The sequence below is a fragment of the Zophobas morio genome, unplaced genomic scaffold (assembly GCF_036711695.1).
Source record: "Zophobas morio isolate AGI-343-1 ecotype UQ-CSIRO unplaced genomic scaffold, CSIRO_AGI_Zmor_V1 ptg000012l, whole genome shotgun sequence".
Lineage (NCBI taxonomy): Eukaryota > Metazoa > Arthropoda > Insecta > Coleoptera > Tenebrionidae > Zophobas > Zophobas morio.
Window position 1 is genome coordinate 20,403,619 of NW_026972117.1, and position 15,047 is coordinate 20,418,665.

Here is a 15,047-nt window from a genome sequence, read left to right on the forward strand (position 1 = left end):
GGATTCATAAAATACAAGTGTGGGAGTAACAATATTTTATGAAATTCAAGTTATATTTATTGGAGAAAATTTTGAGGGGATGTCATCACGTTGTTGGTGGGAATTATTAGCGTTTTACCATCTACCATGATATTCCTAATATAAATACAAAATTTGAGAACAATCGGCCCAGTACTTTCGAAGATTATGTCTCTAAAAAAATCCGGACCGACGGCAGACAGGCAGACAGATGGAAACGGAAGACCTATTTCTTCGTACTCTAGGGATCATGATAGGTCGAGAAAACATAAAAGTAGATACACTTTTATACAAAAATACAATGTCCTGTATTTTAGTATCCCAGGCAACATAAACTATAATAATTAAATATATAACAAAAATCTAACAAAATTATATGTTGTAGCTACTTTATTTTTATGTTTATGTTACCTAGTAAAATTAACAAGGTTTGCATGACGTTACAAAACAATGTTGTATCACCGTAATGTTATATTGCCGTTATGTAAGAAAATTATAACAATATTATTTGTTGCAATTTAAGAGTGTTATAGTGCATGACTTAAGGCTGGCGTCTGATTCGGTTTAGCCCTATACTAAATACATTGAAAACATCGTCCCGGTTTCCGGAGTTGCATTTTAAAAATATCGCTTTAAAAAAATTATATTTCGAATTAACAAACTTCAGTCCAGGGGACCTCCATATTTATATTCATATCTAGTATGCAGTTTTTGCAAAAAAAAATTATAAAGTTGAACAACTTTTACATCACATTTTACCCGGCACATTGATACATTTTTTGACGAAGTGCTGAAGTTTTTTGCATTCTGAGATAGGAGGTCCCCTGGGGAAAAGTGTCAGCTTTCTTTTGATACCATTTATAATATTAAAAAATCCACGACTGAGGTAAATAACTCGCGAAAAGTCAAAATCTATTGAAACGAAAAATCGGCATTAAACGAGCTGTGATGCGGCAGCAGAATGCAGGTTTACTTAGATTCTGACTTGGTTGGAGATTTCAGTATTTTAAAAAGACAATTCCGGAAACTACGACGATGTTTTCAATGTATTTAGTATTGGGCGAAACCGAACCAGACGCCACCCTTAATTTGTCAATGAATTGTGAACGAATATGAAAATGTTTTCGCCCACCTTCGAAAATTACCAACCTAAAGAAATTTCTTTCGGCCTTATTTCTTCGAAAACTCCTACCATTTTTCAAGAACTGCCCAAAAAAATGCGGCAAATTTTGAATTTAAAAAAAAATATATTTTCAAAGGCAATAATTCTAAAATTTTACGCCTGAACCACAAATACGCTATATTTTTCAAATTAGCACGTTGTGGATTTTTAGGCAACGTTTTCGATTTTTCGATAATCCCCTTTTCGAAAATGTCGACCTTTTCTCGACCACTTTCGAGAATTACCTAAACAGCATTTTTTTTAGATTCGACTTCACTTCTTCGAAAACTCCCCACCATTTTTCTAGAATCGTCCAATGAAAAATGGAATTTTTAAAATTAAAAAAAATTTTTGAAGCGAATGTATCCAAAATTTTATTCCGCACACACAAACACACTATATTTTTCGAATCAGTGCGTCGAGATCTATACGTAAAATTTTTTGTGGGTTTTTAGGCAATTTATCAAAATTCAAATTTTCGGTACCTCCCCTCTTGAAAATTCCGACACCTTCCATCGATCATCTACGAAAATTCGTCCTCAATTCTTCGAAAACTACTACCCTTTTTCCAGAATCGTGCAATGAAATATGGACTTTTTAGGACTAAAATTATTATTATTTTTAAAATCTTACTCCGGGAGTATACCATTACTTAAGCACTGCAGTGTTATGTAATACTTAAGTTAAAAGTTAACACTGTGATGATAACTTTATCTTGTAGTTATATAAGAAAAATATAGGCAAATTTGTACGTGCTATATAACACACGGTATACAAATAATGCAGAATGCATCTATATATTAAAAATTAACATAGTTTTAAATTTTCATCAAAATTCATCTATCTAATGTGTCAGATACCTGTTGCAAATCCACCTAGTTTCTATCCGCAAAGAAAAAAATTTAAATTTAAGTGAAAAACGAAAATTACCACATGGTAATTCGTATAGTTAAATAACAGTACATTCTAGCAACGTATTAGCTAATCTATGTTTTAATTCGTCGGACTTCTGTGTTGTGCAACGAGTCATTGCGGACATGATTCTATATTATATTCTATATATAAAATCGAAAAATAACTTACGTGAACATTTCCTGGTTTTTGTTTGGTGCCAGTCTTCAGACAAGAGCTAAATCCTGAAACCCCATTAAATATTACACGAAACTGTGTATGTATAAACATTCTTAATTTAAGATGACAGGCGTAACAGCATACGTGAGAGTCAAACAGAGAAACTGTAAACAAAACGACCATCGGTTTTATTGCTTCGACTTCCGCTTATTATATAAAACATTGGGTTTTATTTTAATTCTTGACGGTGAAATTCACAATTGGTTGATTATAAACATGTCTATTTCACATTCGCGGAACCAAGTGAGCGCATAAAACAAATGCAGGTCTGTAATGTTAAAGTCGATATAAATAAGCGTGCTACCCTTATGTTTCAACCGAGTTTTTCCTTTAACAAATTTTGTGTCTACCAAATTGGGTTGGTTGGGGTGTAATACTAATAATAAGTGTTGCCTTTAATTTAATCAATAAAATAAATTGACTTCATTAATTTTTTTGAACCACCTCTTAAGAAAATCTAAAAAATATGAATGGAATGATAAATCACAAGTACAAACTCATCATATTTTTTGCATTTTAGATAGGATTTATTCAGCAAAATTTGAGGGTGACGTCATCAATTTTTTTAGGAGGGATGAACAAATACATTTTGAACAAAAGTTTACCATGCTTATAATAACTTTAAAATATTCCCAAGATTTCAAAGCATTCGGTTTTCTAATTCCTGATTAAATCGATAAAATAAATTCACGCTTTCATTAATTTTTTTGAGTCACCCTGCATATGCAAATCCAAAAATATGATTGGAATGATAAATCACAAGTACAGACTCATCATATTTTGTACATTTTAGATACGATTTATTCGGCAAACTTTTGAGCTGACGTCATCAGTTTTTTGTAGAAGATAACCAAATATATTTTGACTAAAAATTTATTATGCTCTTTATAACCTTAAAACATCTGCAAGATTTCAAAGCATTCGGTTTTGTAGTTCCTGATTAAATCAATAAAATAAATTTACGCATTCATTAATTTTTTTGAGTCACCCTGTATATGCAAATCGAAAAAATTTTAATGGAATGATAAATCACAAGAAGAGACTCACCATATTTTGTACATTTTAGATAGGATTTTTTCAGCAAAATTTTGTGGTGACATCATAAATTTTTTAGGGGGGACGACCAAATACGTTTTGATCAAAAATTTACCATGCTTATGATAATTTTAAAATATCTTCAAGATTTCGAAGCATTCGGTTTTGTAGTTCCTGAGTAAATCAGTAAAATAAATTTACGCTTTCATTTATTTTCTTGAATCACCCTGTATATGCAAATCCAAAAAATATGAATGGAGTGATAGATCACAAGTACAGACTGATCATATTTTGTACATTTTAGATATGATTTATTCGGCAAATTTTCGAGCTGACGTCATCAAGTTTTTGGAGGGGATAAGCAAATATATTTTGACTAAACATTTATTATGCTCTTTATAACCTTAAGACATCTGCAAGATGCCAGAGCATTCCGTTTTGTAGTTCCTGATTAAATCAATAAAATATATTTACGCATTCATTAATTTTTTTTAGTCACTCTGTATATGCAAATCCAAAAAATATGAATGGAGTGATAAATGACAAGTACAGGCTCATCATATTTTGTACATTTTAGATATGATTTATTCGGCAAACTTTCAAGCTGACGTCATCAAGTTTTTGGAGGGGATAAGCAAATATATTTTGACTAAACATTTATTATGCTCTTTATGACCTTAAAACATCTGCAAGATTTCAGAGCATTCGGTTTTGTAGTTCCTGATTAAATCAATAAAATATATTTACGCATTCATTAATTTTTTTGAGTCACCCTGTATATGCAAATCCAAAAAATATGAATGGAGTGATAGATCACAAGTACAGACTCATCATATTTTGTACATTTTAGATATGATTTATTCCACAAACTTTTGAGCTGACGTCATCAAGTTTTTGGAGGGGATAAGCAAATATTTTTTGACTAAAGATTTATGATGCTCTTTATAGCCTTAAAACATCTGCAACATTTCAAAGCATTCTGGTTAGCAGATTAAAAATTAAATTTCAAAATGTTGTTTTATAATTTTGATTTTTTTTCCAAAAATCTGGACGTTTCGGGTGAAAAGTCGATTCAGAGTTGTAAACTACATGTGTAGGACTATGTTATTTTATACAATTGAAAACCCATTTACTATGTACAATTTTGAAGTGACGTCATCGCATTAGTGGTGGGGATGATTAGACAAATTTTGGTTAGCGTTTTACCATCTACATGATATTCTTAATATAAGTACAAAATTTCACAACAATCGGTCGAGTACTTTCGGAGATTATCTGTCTAATAAAAATCCGGGACAACAGACGGACAGACGGACGGACAGACGGACAGACAGACGGAAATGGGAGACCTAATTCTTCGTCTTCTAGGGGTCATGAAAGATCGAGAAAACGTAAAAGTAGAGAGTCGGCCGACGGACTCGATTACAATACTTCCTTTGCTTACGCTCGGGAAGTAAAAACTATCATCTTTTTTTTTAATTTGATGAAATTTTTACATCATCTATCTTTAAAAATCAAAATCGCAATTATTAATGGAAATTTTGGAACGCGGTTTTTACTACTGTTTTCACCTTACAAAACTCTATTAATTTTATGGAAAAGGTTGGTGTATTGTCGACTTTATCCATCGGAAATAAGATACAGTGAAAAGAGTTTGTCTCGACGAACCTTCTATTCTCTCTCATTTCTTATATCTCATTCCCGACAAAAAAGTCGACAACGTTTTCTCTAAAATTTATAGAGTTTTATAAGTTGAAAACACTGCTGAAAATCGCGTTCCAAAATGTCCATTAATAATTGAGATTTTGATTTTAAGAAATAGGTAATGTACAAAAAATTCATTACGCCAAACGTATTTACCATGTTGTTTCCGATAACCTTAAAACGTTTGCAAGGTTTCAGAGCATTCGGTTTTGTTATTTCAAAGCTAAATTGTAAAATGTTGTTATATGATTTTGATTTTTTTTTTTTTTTACAAAAATCTGGACGCCTAGAGTAAAAACTCAACACGAATTCATAAACTACAAGTGGAGGAATATGTTATTTTATAAAATTTAAATAACATTTACTATAATAAAAGTTGAGGATGACGTCATATCATCCTTGGTGAGGATGATCAGACAAATTTTGGTTAGCGTTTTACCATCTACACAATATTCCTAATATACGTACAAAATTTGACAACAATCGGTGCTGTAGTTTAGAAGTTTATCTATCTAATAAAAATTGATGCAGACAGACGGAAACGAGAGACCTATGTTTTCGTATTCTTAAATCATCTGATGGATTCGATTCTTCCTTAATTTTTTCAATTTCTGCTGTAGTTGGCCATGACGTGTACGTCAGTACTGAGGATGGAACGACTGACGTAACCCTCGTGGCCACCTCAAGCAAAAATTTACAAAATCACCCGATATATTAACACAACCTGAAAAAGAATAACGTCTGAAAACTCCAAAGAAACATTGAAATTGAAAAAAGTTTCCTAAAACACGTTTTACATCATTTTACAGAAAATCACCTACCTGGCAACCCGAAAAAACTGCAAACATTTAAAAACACAACCGTGTTAACGTATAACTTCGCAAGACTGAAATTATTTATCTCTCAAATAATAACAAAATAAACAACTCTTTATTTTCAAAAAAACTCAACTACAAATTCAAACAAATGGAACGTCATTTCCATGGTTCACCATGAGTATTCTTCATATGAATCCTTACCTGCCCTTTAGAAACAAATTTCTTGTTGCACAAATAACATTCAAACGGTTTCTCACCACTGTGACCTCTCTTATGTACCACCAAAGGTGTTCTTTGTGTGAAACATTTGCCACATACATCGCACTGGTACGGTCTTTCGCCCGTATGAATCCTCTCGTGTTCTCGAAGACCACATTGACGACGAAAACTTTTTCCACACATGGTGCAAACAAAAGGCCTAGTGTTGGTATGAATTCTCATGTGCAAGCGCAAATGATCTTTCGACGAAAAATCGTTGCCGCAGATTTCACACAAAACACGTTTCGGTCCCTTTTTGACTTTGGGTTTTTTGGAATCGTCGTCACTTAATTCGTCGAAAATGTCAGGTGAGTAGACGCTGCCGCTTTCGGTAGAGTTTTGTGACTCACTGCTGGAATCTTCAAGGGTTATAGTAGTGAGTTCTCTGGGTTTAATCGTATGTGATTTCTTGGTACGACCGTGCCAGTTTATATGGCTTCGAAGACTTCTTTTAGAAGAGTAGTAGTTTCCGCATAGGGAACAAGCCCATGGTGTTTCATTCTTAACGTTGACTAATTCGTCCCAATGTGACCTACAAAATTAAAAGTCAGCGAAATTTTTTACATAACTTATACCTACATTAAAGTAGAAGGTGAAGACAACGATATAATTGTATCTGAGAAACTACAGTTCTATGTAAAAACAGACTTTGGTCTAAACTTTATTAACAACAATATGAAAATAACAATCCAACTTAGTCTACAGAAATACCCGGACACGTTTTTAAATGTACTCCCAGAAGTCCTTTGGCAACAAACCCCCTATTACATAGGTGACACACGTAAGGCCTCTCTCCAGTATGATATCTTTGGTGAATGACAAGTGTCGATCTTTGTGAAAAACACTTTCCGCAAGTCATGCAACAATACGGTTTTTCTCCACTATGTACCCTCTCGTGCAGTGTGAGATTACACTTTTTCGCAAACCCTTTCCCACAGACGGAACAAATGTGGGGTTTGTACCCAGTATGGATCCTTATGTGCTGTTTCAAGTGCTCAGAACTAGACAAACTCTTGCCACACATTTCGCACAGAACTGTGTTTTCTCCAGTGTGTCCCCTGATGTGCAAAACAAGACTCTTCTTATGAGCGAACCTCTTATGACAAATTTCACACTCATGGGTAGCTGGAATCACCGACTGTACGTCTGGATGCATAGTTTTCTTGTGAGCGATAAGATATCTCGTGTAGGGAAAACTCTTAAAGCAAATTTCACACTCAAAGGGCATAGCACCAGTGTGGAAGTTTTTGTGCTCTTCGTACCAAGTAGCTGAAGCAAATCCACGATTACATATATCACATCTAAACTTAAACTCGTCTTCGTGTTTCGCTTTTAGGTGCGGTCGCAAAGACTTCAAGTGTTTAGTGGTGAAGTTGCAGTGGACACATCTATAAATTTCATCACTAGCGTGCACGTTGAAGTTGTGGACACACAATTGATAGGAGTTTTTGAAAAACTTGTTGCATTCATCGCAAGCGAAGTGTTTCTCACCGTGTTGATTTTCTACGTGCTTTTCGTAACTTTTTAATGAAGTAAAATCGGTTAGACAGACTGGACATAGAAAGTAGTCACCACTGGAGTGGTCACCTAGTCCTAGACTTTCGGTTTCATTTTTGTGAAACTCGTAATGTTCGATTAGGGATTGTTTGTCTTCTTTGACGTCGGAGCAGATCATGCAAGCCCATTTGATGCTTTTGTTTTCTTTGGGCGTGTTTTTCTTAAGTTTGCGATTCTTAGGTTTGAGGTTTGTGTACACGAAAGGGTTCTTGTAGGTGGTTTGTTTATATTTTGCTTTGGTGGGTTGGAAGTGCAATTGTTGATTAACTGGTATTACATCTACTTCTGGTAATTTACATTTCAACATCTGCTCCAGAAAGAATCTGAAAAATAAAAACAATTAGAACATGGATGGGACAAGTTATCTTAGGTTAGAAACTTATATTAAGAAATTAGAAAAACACTGTAAGATATTTGCTCTTTTATTACAATTTCTAGACAACATATTCAATCAAGGCTGCATATTATATCTACTACAAATATATTACTCACCTTAATCCCTACAATAAAACCAATTCAAAATTCAAGTTACCTAAAATAAAAACATGTTATGCGGTCTATTTCTAACATGGGTAAATCAAAAAAATATCTGAAATAATATTGATTTTAATAATACGTTAAAGGAAATAACACTACTAAGTGCTATTAGCTCACCATTGTAGGTAAGTTTCAAAGTTCAATGTTTGTTCCATAAAATGAGTCTTCTTTACGGCGTTCCAAGTGTCATTAATTGTTTAAAATGCTGTGTTCTTAAGTCAAAATGTAGTAATGAGAGCACAAAAAAACAACATAGATTTAAAAGAACAACAAATACGAAAATTAGTCAGGTAGACGAAAATGGAAGTCCTACTTTTTCATATTCTAGGAGCCAAAAGACGTCAAGAAAACTTAATAGGGCCATTAGTCAAATGGACTCTCTTAAAATATGTACCCACTTCCCGACCTTCCACTCGAGGTATCATAAACTAACCAACTATATTAGAATATCAAGTGTTAAGCATAACACACAACTTAGTCGTTTCAACTGGAACAGCATGGATATTTTTACATATTCTCGTTTGACACTTACTACACACTATAAACAGAGTCTATTTTTGCAATTCGAATGAGACATTGCCACGTTATTTAATTTTTTTTGAGATTTTTTAGTAATACAAAGGTTCACAAAAAATCGCAATAGAGCTATTTTTTAAATGTCTTACAATATTTTGTGGAGAGTTAAAGCAAGGTGCGTGATTTGCTGTGGCATAAATAAAATTGAGTTTCAATATACAGAATGTATTCTAAATTAGTGAAATTTTCAAATATGGATACTTGCATTCTCTTCCTTTTTTTTTTGTGGAAGATTTTGATATCTAAAGTTGATAGATTCTGCGATCTTTCACTTAAAAAAATGAAAAATCTATCGAAAGAAAGACAGTAAAAGACAAAATAAGGTGAATAAATCAAAAATCGGTGTTCTATTTAAGAAAACGACACAGTGATATTTGAAAACTGTTTCTGTTTTTTAAACACTTTGTATATTAGTACTAAATTAAATTGATACCGCAACAAAGCACTTACCTCTGTTTATCATCCGAAAAAATATTACAATTCAGCTACGAAAGATAACCCCCTATTGTAGTTTTTTTGTGAATTCTGACATTGAGATAAAACTTTCACGAAAGTTGGAATAATGTGGCAACGTCGCATCAGTATTCCAAATATGAACTATAGTCATACAGTCCAAGTATACAGTTAAAATATATAGGGTATTCTATTAAAAAAAAAAGAAAAAAACAAGTTGTCTATTACTAACTCCTAAAAAACAGAACATTGTGTAATTAAAAATGATTCTATTGTATGCTACTTAACACTACAATTTTTTTCTTGTACTGTCTTTGCCATTTTTATTGAAACATCACCTGTTGATTTTGCTTAAAATTTAGCAATTGGTAACAGCTTTCGGTTGATTGACAACGGCTTTTAGTTTGAAAATTGTCTAAATATGAACGTTGACAAATTTACGATTAACAAATGATGTTTCAATAGAAATGGCAAAGACTATACTTCTAAAAATTAATTAATGAGAAAAAAGTGTTTTATTGTTGAGGCGTAGCACACAATCTAGTTTTTTTACGTAGTATATACGTTTAAAAATTGTCATTAGCCTCCTCCTAGGTTTCATAATTATAGCCTATTTTTGAAATTCCTATTGCGACGTTGTCACGTTATTCCAAATTTCTTGAATTCTTTAACTATGCAAGGGCTCACGAAAAAAATCAGAATCATGCTATTTTAGGACTTATGTTCTAATATTTCATGAAGAAATAAACACAGATGCGCAGTTTGTTGTGCCACCAATAAATCAAATTTTAATATACAGAGTGCTTATAAAAAATTCTAAACATATTGCAACTTTCTATCAATACGTCGGTGTGTCTCTTATAAAACCTAAAAAATTGTAATAACTATCAACATTAAATATAGAAAGTACCCACCAAAAAAAGACGACAAAAACAAAACATTTTTTTTTTTGTAAATACTTCCATGGCTAAAAAAAATGGCGTTATCAAGGTTTTTGTTTGGAGCCGCTTTGTTCTCCATGATTTTACTAAATGAAATAAAGCTTTCCAACTAGTTTTGTTTAATGAACATCTTCAGGGGAATAAACTTTATTTCATTTTATTTGCTAAATCATGGAGAAAACAACGGTTTCAAAACAAAAAAACGTGAAGATTTTCTTCATTCTATCACTTGGCACACAATTAAAAAAAACTGAAGAAAATTGAAATTTCAAAAATAAACTGTGGTTATAAAACCTAAAAAAATCAATTAGAATATGTACAAAATACATAATTTGGCAAACTATGTTATGTACAGCGCCTTAACAACAGAATACTCTATATAGTAAAAAATAATTTTAGTGTAGAGTCGACAAAGAACAGAACAACTTGAGTCCTTGACTTTTTTTGTATTTTCAATACTAATTAATGAGATATCGAGATGTGCGTTTAGTGATTCACCCTGTATACATACATATTGTATATCTAAGTATACACATATACTTCATATCCTCTGAAATAGTTATTTTTATTTACCTCTTTCTTACGTGGTAGCATTTACCTATAGAGAAAAAGAAATCAATCCGGGAATTTCCTCTGAAAAGAAATTTAATTTTTATTGATATACGTGTAATTACGAAAAGTACACTGTTTTTAAAAATAGTACGTCAATATCTTTTAATGAACTCCTGAAATGGTTGACCCTAGCATCCTCTAGATATTGGGTTTAATTTTGTTTAAAATGAGTACTTTAGGGTAGTGCCAAAGTGTCACACATGTTTCACAAGAAATAAATAACCATTTTTAGTAAATCTTAAAGATTCCGTATTAATAATACAACAAAATATTGGTACTGACAGTTTTATTTGGTATAATACATATAACAATGATGGTTGACCTAAAAATAATAATAGAAATGTATACACAACAATTACATTAATAATTAATTTATTTAAACCCATGAATAAAAACCACGACACTTCCAAACTACATACATCAGAAATTAGTTTTTCAAAAATTTCATACATTGTAATTTTGAAATTATTCTCATTCCTTATTTGCAATTAATCAAATAAAAAACATTCACAAAGGAACCTTCATATCAACGAAAAATCAACTTGTTTGTTGATTGCAGCAAATTGCGGAAACCTTTTCAAGACACTTGCATTTTGTTGGCCGCTGATTAACATGGAATGTCTTATAATACTTTCGTAATGTTTAAAAAAACACAAAGTCTGACAGTTTCTCCACAATTTACTACTTTCCAGACATGTTCTACAAACAACGTGCAAACGTGAATGATTTTTAAATAAAAAAAAAGACACACTAAAAGATTGGTGTATGCAAGTCTTCACTGAAACAAGTCTTCAAAACCAGTTGAACAAACTAAAAAAATCAACGTCGTCGTTGTATTTAAATCTCCCTATCTTGACATAAAAACGTGAAAGCATGAGAATAACCCCCTGGAGGAAAACAACACGAAACGAACATCAAAATATTTCAAGTTCGTTTCTACAAGTTAACAATACGAAACTTATGGTACTTTCATAAACGATTGTACAGCGTCTCATTTCTCTCTAACTTTTAACAGACAATATATTATGGTCTTGGTATTTCGACCCACCCCAAGTTTTGTAGCAAACCTAATGTACAACTACGAAAAATTATGCAAAAACATGTACGGGCCCTTGCAACTCTTCATGTGTATGTTGAGCATAGCCTTGGCTACAAAACCTTTTCCGCACCCTGTACAAACGTACGGTCTTTCCCCCGTGTGACTCCGGATGTGAATCACCAAACTCGACCTTTGCGAAAACGCTTTCATGCAATAGTGACACACGTACGGTTTTTCCCCGGTATGAATCCGAATATGTTCGACTAAAATCGGCTTCTTCGTAAAGCACTTGCCACAATAAGTACAACAGAAGGGTTTATAACCCGTATGAGTCCTCAAATGAAACTTCAACTTCTCTTTACTAGACAAAACTTTACCACAGACGTCACATACAGACACGTTCCCGGTGTGAGTGTTCATGTGCAATTTCAAACTGTTTTTGTGTTGATATTGCTTCTTACAGACCACACACTCGTGCAAGTCTGGATTAGCTTTATGTACGATTGCTTGATGCACCGACAAGTACCGAGAATACGCAAAACTCTTATCACACAGATCGCATTTGAACGGTTTGAGGTTCTTGTGATCATTTTCGTGTTCTTTGTACCAGCTAAGAATAGGAAATTTTTGATTACATGTATCACAGGCGTACGGGTGTTCATCTTCATGACGACTTTTTAAGTGTTCGCCGATTTCGACGATGTTGTCCGTTGTAAAATCACAGAAGATACAAAGGAAGTCCATCTGATCGCTGTGAATCCTCATGTGGGTAACATAGTCGACGACGTGCTTATGGGTACTACCACACTTTTCACAGTGAAAGCACTTACTGTGCATAATGAGGTGATCTTTAAGACCCGTTTTCTGTTTAAAAGTTTTGCCACAAATATCACAAGAGACGACTTCGGCGGGCTTTCGCTTTCTTCGTGCGGGCTTCTGCGGTTCGATTTCTTTTATTGTCACGATGGGACTCATGAACTCAGGAATGTACCTAAAAAAGTTTTAATTAGAACATTGTAAACGTAACAAAAAACATTAAAAACAAGACAAGAGAAACAACTTTTTATTATCACTATGTGGTACAAAATTCGAAGTTCAATCTGTAGAACACTACACCACTTAACCAAACACAACTCCATTCCTGTAACTACCAACAATTAGTTTGATTACTCCTTCACGTGTAACGAACTTACCTATAACAAGATAGCAAACAGATACATAAAACTCCTTAAGAAACTAGATAAAAATATTTATTCACACAACTACATTTGACAACAATTTATATAAATTGTCTACAAATAACAATAACTTCAATATATATGTACTGCTGAACAACTCTTCATGTGAGTGTCCATAACACCCTTAGAAATATATCCCTTCCCGCAAATCTTACATATGTACGGACGTTCCCCGGTGTGCGTTCTTTCATGAATCCTCAAGGGTGACCTTTGAGTGAACCCTTTCCCACAAAAGTTACAAATGAAGGGTTTCTCTCCAGTGTGCACCCTTTCGTGTTCTTTCAACTGTTCCTTCCGCGAAAAACTTTTAGTACAAATTACGCACACAAATGGTTTATAACCCGTATGGATCCTCCTATGGAACTTCAACTTTTCTTTGCTGGACAAACATTTGCCACAAATATCACACAACATGGACGAATCTCCTCCTCCAGCGTTATGTTTGCTCATATTATGCCTTCTCAAACCCGTCGAAGAAGTATAGTGCTTATTACAAATAGTGCAATCATATTTCACTAAGGGAGTACCAGTCATGATCTCCCAGTGTTGAGTGCGACGATGTGACGTCAAAAACCAAGAGAACATGAAGTGTTTGCCACAAATTTCGCACTGAAATGGTTTTTCTCCAGTGTGAAAGTACTTGTGTTCGATGGCATGCGTACTAACAGTGAAGGCTTTCTGGCAGATTTCGCATTTGTACTTGGTCGTACCTTCATGGGCTTTAATGTGCATTTCGATGTGGTATTTGGAAGCGTTGCGGTACTCACAGAAGTGACAAGAGTACTTATTGTCAGAATTGTGTACGATTGAGTGTACTGCAAAGGCTACACTGTTTGGATAGCTCTCGTCACACATTTCGCAGTGTACAGCTTCAGTTTGATGTGGTTTGGTCTCCAAAGGATCTTGTTCCTCCTGTGACACTTCGTCTTCTTCGAAGTCAAGCATTTGTACTACGGTACTATCTGTTCTTTTAATTCGTTTACGAATTTTAGTATGAGTAGACACTGGTGTTATAGATATTGAGGGACCACAAATTAATTTCTCTAACAGTGAGGTGCCCCTACAACAAAGACAGAACTAAATGTCGAACAACAATAAATCAAACAGTAGAAATCAGATAAATCTAGAACTTGTGTCAAAACTAAATAACTGTGTTTTAGTAAAATATTTATTAACAAAAATGTACACTATTCTGTATGTCTCTTCATGTGATGGATCGCAGAACTCTTACAAACAAAATTTTTGCCGCAAACATGGCACTGGAACGTATACTGCCCCAAGTGTTCCTTTTTATGACAATTTAAGGTGAACTTTTTCTTAAACGTACGTCCACACTCGTCACACTCAAAACTCCTTACTTCGTGAATGTTCATATGAGCGTTGAGGGCATTCTTGTGCTTAAAACTCTTTGAGCAATACTCGCACTGCCAGGATTTTCCAGTCTCGTGTACCACCTGGTGCAAAAACAACTTTTTTCTAGTGTCAAAACTTTTACCGCAGACGTCACACAAACATGGCGCCTCAACCGTGTGATTGGCCTTGATGTGTTTGTCCATCATTGTTTTGTTGACCGCCTTGACGTCACATAATTTGCACTGAACACCACCTTCTGCGCAAGCGTCGAAAAATTCTGTATGGAGGGTGTCCTCGTGGTATTCTTTAGCTTCGATGTTACTAAAGCCCTTGCCACACTTTGCGCAGGCGTACTGAGGGGCAGTTTCGTGACGGGCAATGTGGAGCTTTAGACTGTAGGCCGAACTGAAGTCCTTTCGGCAATATTTGCAAACGTGGGGGACTCTAGGTTTAACACACGATTTGTCATGGATTGTTAATTCGTGATAACTATGGAACGTCTCTCTGCATTTGGAACAAAAATATTGTGCGTTCTTGACGGTAGTACCAGCGGGTGTTAATTTTGTCGATGTGTTGGGTTCTCTAGTTTTATTCATTTTAACTACGCTCACCACC